We start from the raw sequence: 13,169 nt of genomic DNA, 5'->3' as shown, positions 1-13,169 counted from the left end.
CAGTGAAAAACATTAAAAGATACCAATTGATGGAGATCTCCTTGGCTTTATTGACTGCTCTTTGGTGCTAGGCTGATTTGTGTGACTTGAAGCAGCGAAGGGAAGGTAATATGCAAGGGAAATTGTGGTTGGATTATGAGGAATGGAGGAGATTAGCTGCAATGAAAAGGTTAGGTGAGAACTTTGGTCACCTTCTAAGGATTGAGAACACTCTACAAGTGCTGCCAAAGGAGAAAAAATACCAACAAAATCTAAAACCATAACATCAATTGAGTTGTCTTGACGAAGCATAAAATGAAGAAAAGGAAAGGTACAAATCAAGACCAAATGTGATTTTGAGTAATAATTGTAAAAATGTTGCAAGTGTAATTGTTTGTATCACATAAATTTCAAGTTCATTTTGGTTCTTCTAACCTTTTATATAGATTACTTTGATGAGGAAAATGCTCCAAAGGCAATCCTATTGAAAGCCAAACATTGGAATAGAGCATAGTGTAGGAGTGTGTCAATTAGCTCTAAGTGTCAATTGCACTTGTACTTAGCAACCATCTAGCATTTTTCATTGCATTACTTGCTATATCTTCTTTTAAATTGTTTCTTTATTTCTTTGTTATTGCTTTATATGTCTCTGTGGTACTAGAACGTTTCTTCTTGACTACATATAGTAGACCTTCTTTTGGTCTAATAGGTTTCATTTTCACTCACACACACTAAGCTAGTCATTAAAAATTGTTTTGGAAATTATTTGAGGAAGCATAAGTAAAAACTATTTAAGGTAAGTTCTGATTAGAAAAGGTTCAATTATTGAGTAGTCTAAGTGATCCACCTTCTTTTCTTGAAAGTGAACTCGGAGACTATCTTACTATTGTATATGTTTCAATAGTTTACCATTGTGTATGTTTAAGTTATATTTTAAATTACTATAAGTTTTATACAAGTTTTTTATGGATTTATGGTAGAGATAGTTGAATTTTTAGGATGTTATATCTACAGTGATCAAAATAAAATAACTAATAAAGAGTTTCCAATATTTAGAAATTCTTCATCTACAAGCTTTTGTAGCAGTATAAACCAATGCATCATAGTTAAGATTTGAAGAGATACTAAAACAAAAAAATAAGAGACTAAAAAGAAAAAATTATAACGTATCATCGAGGGACTCGAATGACACACAAAGTAAATATAATATAATTTTAGTTAAAATATAGTTATTGTCTATAGTTTTATGTAATACCAAATTTCAAAATGATTAAATAAAAAATATTTTAAGAGTATATAGATTGCAAATCAGCAAAACAGATTTTCGGAAAAAGATGTTAAAAAATTATTTCAAAAACAGTTTTTTGTCAATATTAAAGCTTATTTAAGTTGCTTTTTTATTTGAAACAGATGCACCATGGAAAGTGACAATTTTTTATATCAAGATAATTTTAAAATACAAGAAAGTGTGATTTTCGTAAAGAAAACTTTATGATGTTCAAAATAGAGAACAATTTGTAAGTCAAAACATGAATATACGTAAATTGAACACATACAATTATGTTCACAAATAGATCTTATCATATCATGATTCTCACACAAAACATACAATGAAGAAGGAATAGGCATTTACCTTGATCCATGAGTGATCCTAATTGAGCAGTTACTTTATCTCCTTTATCCCAATCTATTTCTTAGCAATTTCGTACTTGTCACACACTTTCGTGATGGTTAACAGTGAGACAACTATTATTTGCAGAGACAGAACCCTATAGCCTTTAGTACCCAATCTCCATCAGATGTAGGTTTTCTATTAGGTATATCATCAGATATATATTTCTCACATTAACCAATGGGCCTTTAATTCTATTATTATTATTAAATCATATTTGGGCCCAAAGCCCAAACTCTAAGTCATGTGAGTCACTTTATAGAAATTAATATACATAATTTCTTACATTCTCCCACTTGACTCATATGAGTTATAATACTTTCATGATTTAATAATTACATAAATGCGCATTTAAAAGGCCTTACATAAATTGGTTCTATCATTATTCATAACCAAGAATACAGAAATAATAAGAGTCATGGCGGTTACATGTCATTTGAATCAACACATTTCCTTCCATGTACTACTATATCATTCTTTCTCCTTGATATGACTTTATAGTGAGAAATTCATAATAGGTTCAAACATAATGTCATTGTCATCAATAACAACATAATTTGTTTTCCACAACACAATAACATAATTTGCATGCATATACATAAAGTAGAAAACAACATAAATTTCAGAAAATTTATTTATCAATGAGTTCAGAATGTCAAATAAGCATTAACAACATTCATAATTCACTAGTAGACATAATGCCCATATTTACAACATGACCAGTAAATGTTTTGGGCGGTAACCCTTTTGTTAAAGGGTCAGCAATCATAAGATTAGTGCTAATATGTTCTATTGACACTTTATGTTTCTGAACTTCTTCTTTAACGGCAAAGTATTTCAATTCCATATGTTTAGTACCTTTGGAATACTTGTCGTTTTTAGAAAAGAAGACTGCTGCGGAGTTATCACAATAAATTTTCAGCGGCTTGGCAATACTGTCAACAATTCCAAGTCCTGAAATAAAATTCCGCAACCAATTAGCCTGAACTGTGGCCTCAAAGCATGCCTCAAATTCAGCCTCCATAGTGGACGCAGCGATGACTGACTACTTCGCACTTTTCCATGAAATCGCTCCTCCGGCTAAAAGATACACATAACCAAATGTAGACTTTTGTGTATCCACACAGCCAGCAAAATCTGAATCTGTATATTCAATCACCTCAAGGTGATCAGATCTTTTATAAGTAAGCATGTGATCCTTCGTTCCTTGCAAGTATCTTAAAACTTTCTTTGCAGTTTTCCAATGATCCAATCCTGGATTACTCTGGTATCTACCAAGCATACCAACTGCAAAACTAATATCTGGTCGTGTACAAGTTTGAGCATACATTAAACTCCCAACAATAGATGCATAAGGTATATTCTCCATCTGTTTCCGTTCCAAGTCATTCTTTGGACATTGCATGAGACTAAATTTGTCTCCTTTCTATATTGGAACAGGAGATGTCGAACATTTATCCATTTTGAATCTCTCTAAAACTTTATTAATATATGCTTTCTGAGACAAACCTAACCGTCCTTGTGATCTGTCACGGAATATTTCAATTCCTATCACATAGTATGCCTCACCCATATCTTTCATCTCAAAGTTATTAGAGAGAAACTTCTTAGTCTCACTTAATAGACCAAGATCATTAGTTGCAAGCAAGATATCATCAACATATAGAATCAAGAATATAAACTTGCTCCCACTGATCTTCAGGTATATACACCGATCAACAATGTTTTCCTTAAACCCAAAGGACACAATAGTATCATTGAACTTAAGATACCATTGCCTAGAAGCCTGTTTAAGCCCGTATATTGATTTCTTAAGTTTACACACCATGTGTTCCTTTCCTTCTTCAATGAACCCCACTGGTTGGTCCATATAAACATCCTCTTCTAAATCCCCATTCAGAAAAGCAGTTTTGACATCCATCTGATGCAACTCAAGATCATAATGAGCTACTAATGCCATGATAATTCTAAAGGAATCTTTCTTAGAAACAGGTGAAAATGTCTCCTTAATCAATGTCATCCTTTTGAGTAAAACCTTTGGCAACAAGTCGGGCCTTGTAACGTTTGATATTGCCATGAGAGTCACGTTTAGTCTTAAAGACCCATTTACACCCGACTCTCTTGCATCCTTCTGGCAATTCTATAAGGTCTGGCAATTCTATAAGGTCCCATACATCATTCCGTGCCATTGATTTAAGCTCATCTTTCATGGCATCTAACCACTTATCAGAATTATCATCATTGACGGCGTCTGAAAATGAAACTGGATCATTATCAATACTTAAGTCATTTTCTGACTCTTGTAGATAAACCACATAATCATTCGAAACAACAGACTTTCTTTCTCTTTGAGATCTTCTTAATACTATTTCTTGTGGTTGTTTCATTGTTTTCTTCATGATCATTAATTTGTTCTTCTTCTTCATCGTTGAGTGACTCAACTACATTAGGAACAACAATACTGGAAGTAAAGGTACTAGTTAAAGGAACTTGTACTCTAACTTCCTTAATCTCCACATTTTGTGAAGTATTACTCCCACTGGTTTCACCATTTTCAATGAACCGTGCATTTCCAGATTCAACAATTCTTGTGTTATGGGTAGGACAGTAAAACATATACCCTTTTGAGTTTGCTGGATAACCAATGAAATATCCACTGATTGTTCTTGCATCCAATTTCTTCTCTTGCGGATTGTATATTCTGACTTCTGCCTGACATCCCCAAACATGCAGGTGTCTCAAACTGGGTTTCCTTCCTGTCCACAATTCAAAAGGTGTCTTTTGAACTGCCTTACTAGGAACCCTGTTCAACAGATACATGGCAGTTTTTAAAGCATACATCCACAATGAAACAGGTACAGTTGACTTACTTAACATGCTCCTAACCATATCCATTAAGGTTCGATTACGCCTTTCTGAAACACCATTTTGTTGTGGTGTACCTGGCATTGTGTATTGAGCACAAATACCACGTCTCTCAAGGAACTTAGCAAACGGACCAGGGTGTTGTCCACTTTCATCATATTTTCCATAATATTCACCACCTCTATCTGACCTTTCAATTTTCACCTTTCTGTCTAATTGCATTTCCACTTCATTTATATAAACTTCCAAGGCATTCACCGCTTACGATTTTTCATGCAGTAAATAGACATAACCATAATGTGAAAAATCATCAATGAAAGTGATAAAATACCTTTCTTTATTGAAAGAACTTGCATCAAAAGGTCCACATATATCAGTGTGTATAATTTCAAGAAGCTGAGTACTTCTTATGGCTCCCTTCTTTGTGTGTTTTGTTTGTTTACCTTTAATACAATCCACACATACATTCAGATCAGTAAAATCCAAATTTGGAAGTATTTCATTCTTTACCAATCTCTCCATCCTTTCTTTAGAAATATGTCTCAAACGTTTGTGCCACAAGAAAGCAGAACATTCATTCACTAAACTACGTTTAATGCCAACATTATGATGCGAGGTCATAAGAGTTTCAGCATATAGATTATCGAGATTCAATCTATATAATCCATCATAAAGAGTACCAGATCCAATAGACTTAAGTCTTGCCGCAATATTAGTCATTTCAATGACATGTTCGTGCATAGTACGAGAACCATCAAATTCCATGGTGGTTAATATACTCATTAATGTCCCAACAAGAGACTTATCAGTAGTTTGGGAGCGCTCTTCCACAAATTTCATAAATTCTTTTGCACCATCAGTTTTGGAAGAGCAAACTTAATATTACTTGCTATGCTCATTCGCATAAAGATACAGGAACAATACTTGATCACACATGCTTAACATTAATACTTTGAGTCATAAACTAAACATACAATACAGATTCAAAAAACATTCTATGTATACTAATGTTCTCCTTTGGGAGATTCATTAATACACAAAACATAATGATGCTAATAGTATTAACTTTATTTGGTAAGATATATGCATTAACTAGAAACACTTGTTATCTTTGGATATACAAGCAAAACTAATAACACATACTCACTACCAACAATCATATCCATTAATTATAAGGACAACTAATCAACCTTTGGGTGATCCATAATGCCCTATAATAATGAATTTCCATTTATCCATATATATAAATAATTTAGCATCCATTCTATAGGTAATTGGAATAAAATTTATCAGTAATCTGGAATTAAATAAAACTTAAAGATTTGATCACTTTGGTGATTACAAATCTATCATACAAATAATTTCATAAATAATATCATTAATTGAAATAAAATTTCATCATCCATAATTTGGAATTAAATAAAACATAAAGATTTGATCACTCTGGTGATTACAAATCTATCATACAAATAATTCCATAAATAATATCATTAATTGAAATAAAATTTCATCCATAATTTGGAATTAAATAAAACTTAAAGATTTGATCACTTTGGTGATTACAAATCCATCGTACAAGTAATTCCAAAATTTCAATTTAAAATTAAATACATAAAGCGGAAAAATAATTTTTCATTCCTCACTTTCAGTCAATTAATTAAACTTTAATTTAATGAACATAATAAAATTTCACTAAAACTTTAATTAAACTTTAATTTAATGCAAATAAAATTACATTAAAACATAATAAAATTTTATTAAAACTTTAATTAAACTTTAATTTAATGCAAATAAAATTACATTAAAACATAATAAAATTTCATTAAAACGTTAATTAAACTTTAATTTAATACAAATAAAATTACATTAAAACATAATAAAATTTCATTAATACTTTAATTAAACTTTAATTTAATGCAAATAAAATTATATTAAAACATGATACATAAAACAGAAAATAATTTTTTTTCGTTACTCACTTTTAATTAATTAATTAAAGTTTAATTTAAATGTAAATTTAATTACATTATAACATAACCTAAATTACAGAAAAGTAACAATTGATTAAATTTTAATATGGGGTGCAGCAAAGAATTCATACATTTCATGATGGTAGAGAATAATTCATACATGGATTCACTAATTGGATTCTTTTCATGCATTTTATTATATTATATTATAATATAATATTAATAAAATTAACGTATTTCATTATTTTATATTTCTAATATAATATTAATAAAATTGATAACCTAAGGCACAGTAAATCAAATTTGCTTCTTTTGCATGAAGCAAAATTGCTTAAGCTGCAGGGATGCCGTTAACCACCCCTCTCACAATGAGTCACCGTGCCGCAGCAGCAGTAGCCACCGTTCTACGCGAACCCCCGCGCCGCAACAGCCACCGTTCTTGCGTTTGGGTTCAAAAGGTTTTACGCCGTTAATGGCATTGATCCATAAACCCTAATTTTAAAAATTAGGGTTCTTCAATTGGGATTAATTAAAATTAGGGTTCTTTAATTTTGATGGTTTAGAACAATCAGGGATCTATTATAGAGGAATGGAAACCTTAATCTATAAATCCTAATTTTAAAATTAGTGTTCTTAAATTGGGAATATTTTAAAATTAGGGTTTCGAATTTTGGAAAAACATTAATGGAGAATCACAAAAATGAGCAACAAGGCTCTGATACCACATGTAAGTCAAAACATGAATATACGTAAATTGAACACATACAATTATGTTCACAAATAGATCTTATCATATCATAATTCTCACACAAAACATAACATACAATAAAGAAGGAATAGGCACTTACCTTGATCCATGAGTGATCCTAATTGAGCAGTTACTTTATCTCCTTTATCCCAATCTATCTCTTAGCAATTCCGGTACTTGTCACACACTTTCGTCGTGATGGTTAACAATGAGACAACTATTATTTGCAGAGACAGAACCCTATAGTCTTTAGTACCCAATCTCCATCAGATGTAGGTTTTCCATTAGGTATATCATCATATATATATTTCTCACATTAACCAATGGGCCTTTAATTCTATTATTATTATTAAATCATATTTAGACCCAAAGCCCAAACTCTAAGTAATGTGAGTCACTTTATAGAAATTAATATACACAATTTACTAGGAGAAATGAGAGGGAAAGGAAGAGAGATAAGTTTGAATATCATAAGATCAAATGTATGTTCTTCTCTTCTTACAACTAATTATTTGTAGAATAACTTAGAATTCAAAATTCTATTCAATAATTTGTTAAGAGAAAAGATCTATATATGGAGTCGTTCATTCTGATCTAACATCTTTTTATCGCTGTCTTTCACGGTCATTGAATTGATTCTTGATAAAAAAAATTATTATTTTATGGTCAACCATTTACTTGATAATTTCCTAATTATTTTCTGTAGTCTGACAACCCTTTATATTTTCTAGAACATTTCTTACCTTCTTTAATTGCCTTTTTTTAGTTCTTCTACAAATAATTAAGTACAATTATCTTTTTATACCATTTATTACTTATGTTCTTTAATTAGTAAATTATTTCTTCTGGCAAATAATTAACTACAACTATCCTTTTTTGTATGTATTTGATTTGCATTAATTCTAGAAATGTTTCCAAATTAATTCATAACGTATCGAAATAATTAAATGAAGTAGGATAAAAAAGGCATAAAAAATTAACTTACCAAATCTTATGAAATATATGTTAATCAAGTTGTATATCCTTTTTAATTAAAAATATCGTTCATTCATGTATTCATATGAGGTGACAAAGTTTCACTTTAACATTTTGCCCTTTCACTTAATATTAATTGAAGAAAATAAAAAATAGTTAAAAGGTTGAGAAAAAATGACATTATAATGTGAGGGAAAGTTGGGTACAAAAAATAAAACAAAACTGTAAAATTTTATAACACAAACTTAGTTTAGCTTATACCATATTTAGAGGAGTTAAGATCTAAAAGGAGTAAAAGGAAAAAAGGAAAGGGTCTGTCAGACAACCCAGTGACCATCCCATGTCATGAAGACTGGGAACGATCCTCTACAGCTAAAGATGCATCTAATCCAGAGGATAAGACGCACCTGACTATTAATCACGGTCTGATCACAGGGTCATGGTTCATCCACCAGACTTCAGATCCTGTCTCCTTAGAACTCAAGGATACAGAGGTACGAGCCTATAGAACAGATCCTGTTCAAGTAAGGTCGTGACTAAGTGCATTGGGTGTCTCTTTATAAACTTGTTTACTTTTTCTAACGTTTTCAATGTGGGACTATGTTACCTGTTGTCATGGTGAACAGTTCCTGTCTATCTGGTTTCTTATTGATTATGAAAAGTTCAAAGGAAATATCTTTTGAAGAAAGATTTTAGAGTGAAGGATACGGGTGGACGAGTCCAACAGCCTTTGTGGATATTTTTCTTGCATCTGGTGCCAAACATTGATCATTACGAGCGGTGAGTTTAAAAAAACTGAAATCAGCACAAAAGCTTTCAAAGGAAACTAGACTAAAAGAAACCCACCACTTTCCCACTTCTTCATGATCCATGATGCCAGCAGACAGAAGCAACACTATCTCTCAATACAACTATCATGCATTACCAATAATAAACTTCAAACTCAAAATATAAAACATTCAATAATTACACACAACTTGGAACAAACTGACCTGAACCTCCTCCATGTCTCCGAAGGGACAAGCATGGACGTAGTTGGCTTCATTATAAATACTAATGTTTTCCTAACATTGCACTGTGTGGGACTTCAACGGGAACTAAACATCTTGCAGTAGTGGAAGGAAAGTAGAGTATGCAGAGCAACATCATCATCCTGTGGAAATAGAGAAGATGGTGTGTAGTTGTTTCCTAAGCTGAGCAGATGAAGATATACTTTTATATATTTTTGAAACACAACAATAAGGGGATTTCACTGTAACCACTGCTAACTTAGCTGTCCCTAGCTTTATCATTACTCTTCTATTCACTTATTCTGATTTGACATTTTTCTATTTACTTCTTAATTCTTCTATTTCTATTTTTTTTTCTCTCTGCATCTTTCTCATAATTTTGCTTTTATGTACTTTATCAATATATTTTTTATTTTTGCATCTTTATTTTTTATTATATTATATAATATAAGTAATATTATAAGAACTGAAAGTTATTTTTAAAATATATTGTTATATCTTTTAATAAATTGTTTTCACTTTTACTTTTTATATTTTTTTTCTTTCATAGTATAATACATAAAATCATCTTTTTCCTATCTTTTTCTCACTAAGTACATATAGATTTAACATGCATGTAAACAAATTGCTTTTTAGAATAATTCTTATGTTTAAACAAAAATATGTAAATTAATTATAAAGAATTTTTCATTTATGTTTGTTTCTTTATGCAGATGAAACAGAAAGATTCTTTTGATTCAATTGATCTGCAACAATTTGTAATGAAAAATAAAAGTAAGTGAATGGATATCGACATTACTAAAAAATAATAAGAAAGACAGGTGACTTTCTTTTATTATATTTTATTTCTATTTTATAACAGTATAAAAATGTCTAAATATATAATATAATATAAATAAAATAATATTAAATAAATTTATATTATTAAAATATTTAATAACATTATTAATATAAATAAAATAATAATAAAATAATTATTTATAATTAAAAATTTAATAATAATATTATAATTTAATCTAAATATAAATATAAAATAATATTATTTGTTATATCTATATATATTATGGATTAATTTTTTTTAATATATTAAAATTTACTGTGTTTTAACTTTTTTATGATATTTTACAATTATAAATATTAAAAAAATTTATTTAAAAAGAAAAATTAATTAAAATCTATAAAAAATTACATCTTATTTTATTTTTCAATTATTAAAATAAAAAAAAAATTATATTTTTAACATTTAAAAAAAAATAAACTTTTTATATCACTGACAAATTCTAATATACTTTTTCTACAAATCTACCATTTTATATACTTAATCCAAATAAATTCACTTTTTATACCTGATTCATCGTCCTAATTCAAACAAATCATCGTGAAATATATGTATGCATTGTATTAAAAAATATTTTTTCATATGTTTTATCATGATTACAACATTGTATTAAAAAATATTTTTTCATATGTTTTATCATGATTACAACATTGCATACGGAAGAAAGTGAAAAGATAGAATTGTGAAGTTAGAAGGAAAGGGTCTACTACCTATAGGTGTTTAATTATATATGCAAAACAACTGTCATTTTATTTTGTCAAAAAATATAATTTAAAAACCAATTTATTTTATAAAATAACTTAATTTTTATTTCTGCTTATGTTTAAAGTAGAAAACTACTTTGAAACCGTAGCCACATTACATTTAATTTTGTTTTTATTTTTTATTTAACTTTTTATTTAGATTTAGTTGTAAACCAGAATTTATATAGAATCCACCGAGGAATAATACATAACAACCACCCCGCAATCAACAACGTCTTTCAGTTTGGTATATAGATTTGATGTCATGATACCAGTAGAGTACAAGAGAATTCTTTTAGGTTCCAAAGCTTTGTTGTTGAAGAATTCTAAGAAGTAAGGAAGTTGAATCTAGACTTGGTGGACGAGGTACGTGATCACGCCCGTATAAACTCGAAAACCTTAAAGAGAATAGTGGAATTAAAGCACAAGACCTAGACGAAACCTCAGCAGTTCAAGGTTGTCGACTTGGTGATGCAGAAGACTCACCCCACCAGATTGAGAACAAGTTGTCTCCAAATTGAACTGACTCGTTCCGCGTTGTCGAGGTACTAGGAAACGATGCATATAAGTTGGAAACCTTGGAGGGAGGAGTCATCTCACGAATGTGGAACGCAACAAATCTCAAGTTTTATTTCAGTTAAGACACTTAGGTTTTCATTCTTTTCCTTTGAACATTATGTTGTTTGGGGTGATATTCTTTTTCCCTCAAATGAGATTTTTAACGAGATCACCTAATAATAAATTTGTTCTTGAAAGATGATATATGAAATAAGTAAGATGATCTGGTTCGATGTAAGTTCAATTACCCCAAGTATACACAATAATTGTAACACAAATAGAATGGATGTTGTGGGAGTCAAACATTTTTTGACTTGGTCCTCAGTCCTCTTGTCAAGTTTTCAAAGAGCTAATCATTTAGGATTTATCATTTATCTAATAAAATATTTTTAAAATTTTGAAGGATATGGCAAGCCAAAGTTCAAATAGTTGTGTTCTGACTTGTCGAGATATAGTAACAGCCCATGATTTGGTCTTGTACTTCTATAGTGTCATGAGCCCAACCCACATTTTTTTTCTGGAACTTTATTTTGATTGACTGAATTTATTTTATAAATTTTGGAACAGGACATATCATTACATGTTTAGATTATCTGACATTTGGGTTTCTTCTTGTCGGGATCTAGATATCATGTTTAGAATGAAAAAGAGCAAGACATAGGATGAATTTCATTTGTTAGAATTATGCAGTAGAACATATATTTATCTTAAGAGACCAATACAAGCATAATTACATTACATTATACAAACACTCGAATTAATCATAATTAAGTATGTCATATGACATATAATATGTTGTATTTCCAATTATTTCTATAATAACATTATTTCTATCAAAATCCATAAGTTTTATTTTAGGTTTATTGACCATGGGTTATTTTTTTTTGTTTTTATCAAAATGGTGTCCGTTTAAAAAAATTATAAATTTAGGTAAGTCGTGCTTAATTGGGACGACTTCATATGCAGAAGTCGTACCAATTAGGCACGACTTCTGCCCTGTCATATACTATTCACAGATTATTATGCTTTCAAACAAGATTTCTATAATAATTGATTATTATTGTAAAAAGTAGAAAAAAAATTCTATAACAGTTTTCATAAATTAAACTATAAAATAAATATAATTTTCTGGTTGGGAACTTACCGTATATATTATGAAGACTACGAACTCAGCTAGAGTGCCCACAAGTAGGTTCTACAGTGTAGAAGTCTATATATTTATATATTAAACTGGAAGATGGATTTCTTCAAAACAATGTCCACAAGTACATTTCATATGTAGTTGGTGATAAGATTTTTTTCTCCGGTTTCGTTTCCCAACAAGGTGGTTTGGCAAAAGACTTCATAGTGTATAATTTAATTTCTATCAATCATTATTATATATAATTTATTTTTTCGTATTAATTAATTTCTATCAATCATTATTATATATAATTTTATATGGTAATAAAAATAGGTGTGTCTAATTTTATTTAATATTTAATGTTTTAAGAATCTGTAAAAATATTTTTTCGTATTACTTAATTTCTATCAATCATTATTATATATAATTTTATATATGGTTAATGTTTTAAGAATCTGTAAAAATATTTTTTCGTATTACTTAATTTCTATCAATTATTATTATATATAATTTTATATATGATAATAAAAAAATGTGTCTAATTTTATTTAATATTTAATATTTTAAGAATCTGTAAAAAGATTTGTTATTTAACATAATCCATACACAATTATCCAATTTTTTGTTCTTTAAAACTAACACTCTTAAAAAATTATATATAAAATTAATTTTTAAAATTACATAACTT

At 29.3% G+C, this 13,169-nt stretch overlaps 1 non-coding gene across 1 annotated transcript; it reads right to left on the bottom strand.

The window, feature by feature from the left end:
* Positions 1 to 8,520: 8,520 nt before the first annotated feature.
* On the bottom strand, positions 8,521 to 8,743 carry LOC137816767 (small nucleolar RNA U3). The gene has a single exon (XR_011081879.1). It is a non-coding gene; the product is annotated as a small nucleolar RNA U3 (small nucleolar RNA).
* Between the last annotated feature and the right edge of the window lie 4,426 nt (positions 8,744 to 13,169).

This window comes from Phaseolus vulgaris, chromosome 1 (genome assembly GCF_000499845.2).
Source record: "Phaseolus vulgaris cultivar G19833 chromosome 1, P. vulgaris v2.0, whole genome shotgun sequence".
Lineage (NCBI taxonomy): Eukaryota > Viridiplantae > Streptophyta > Magnoliopsida > Fabales > Fabaceae > Phaseolus > Phaseolus vulgaris.
This window is presented reverse-complemented; position numbering and strand designations above follow the sequence as displayed.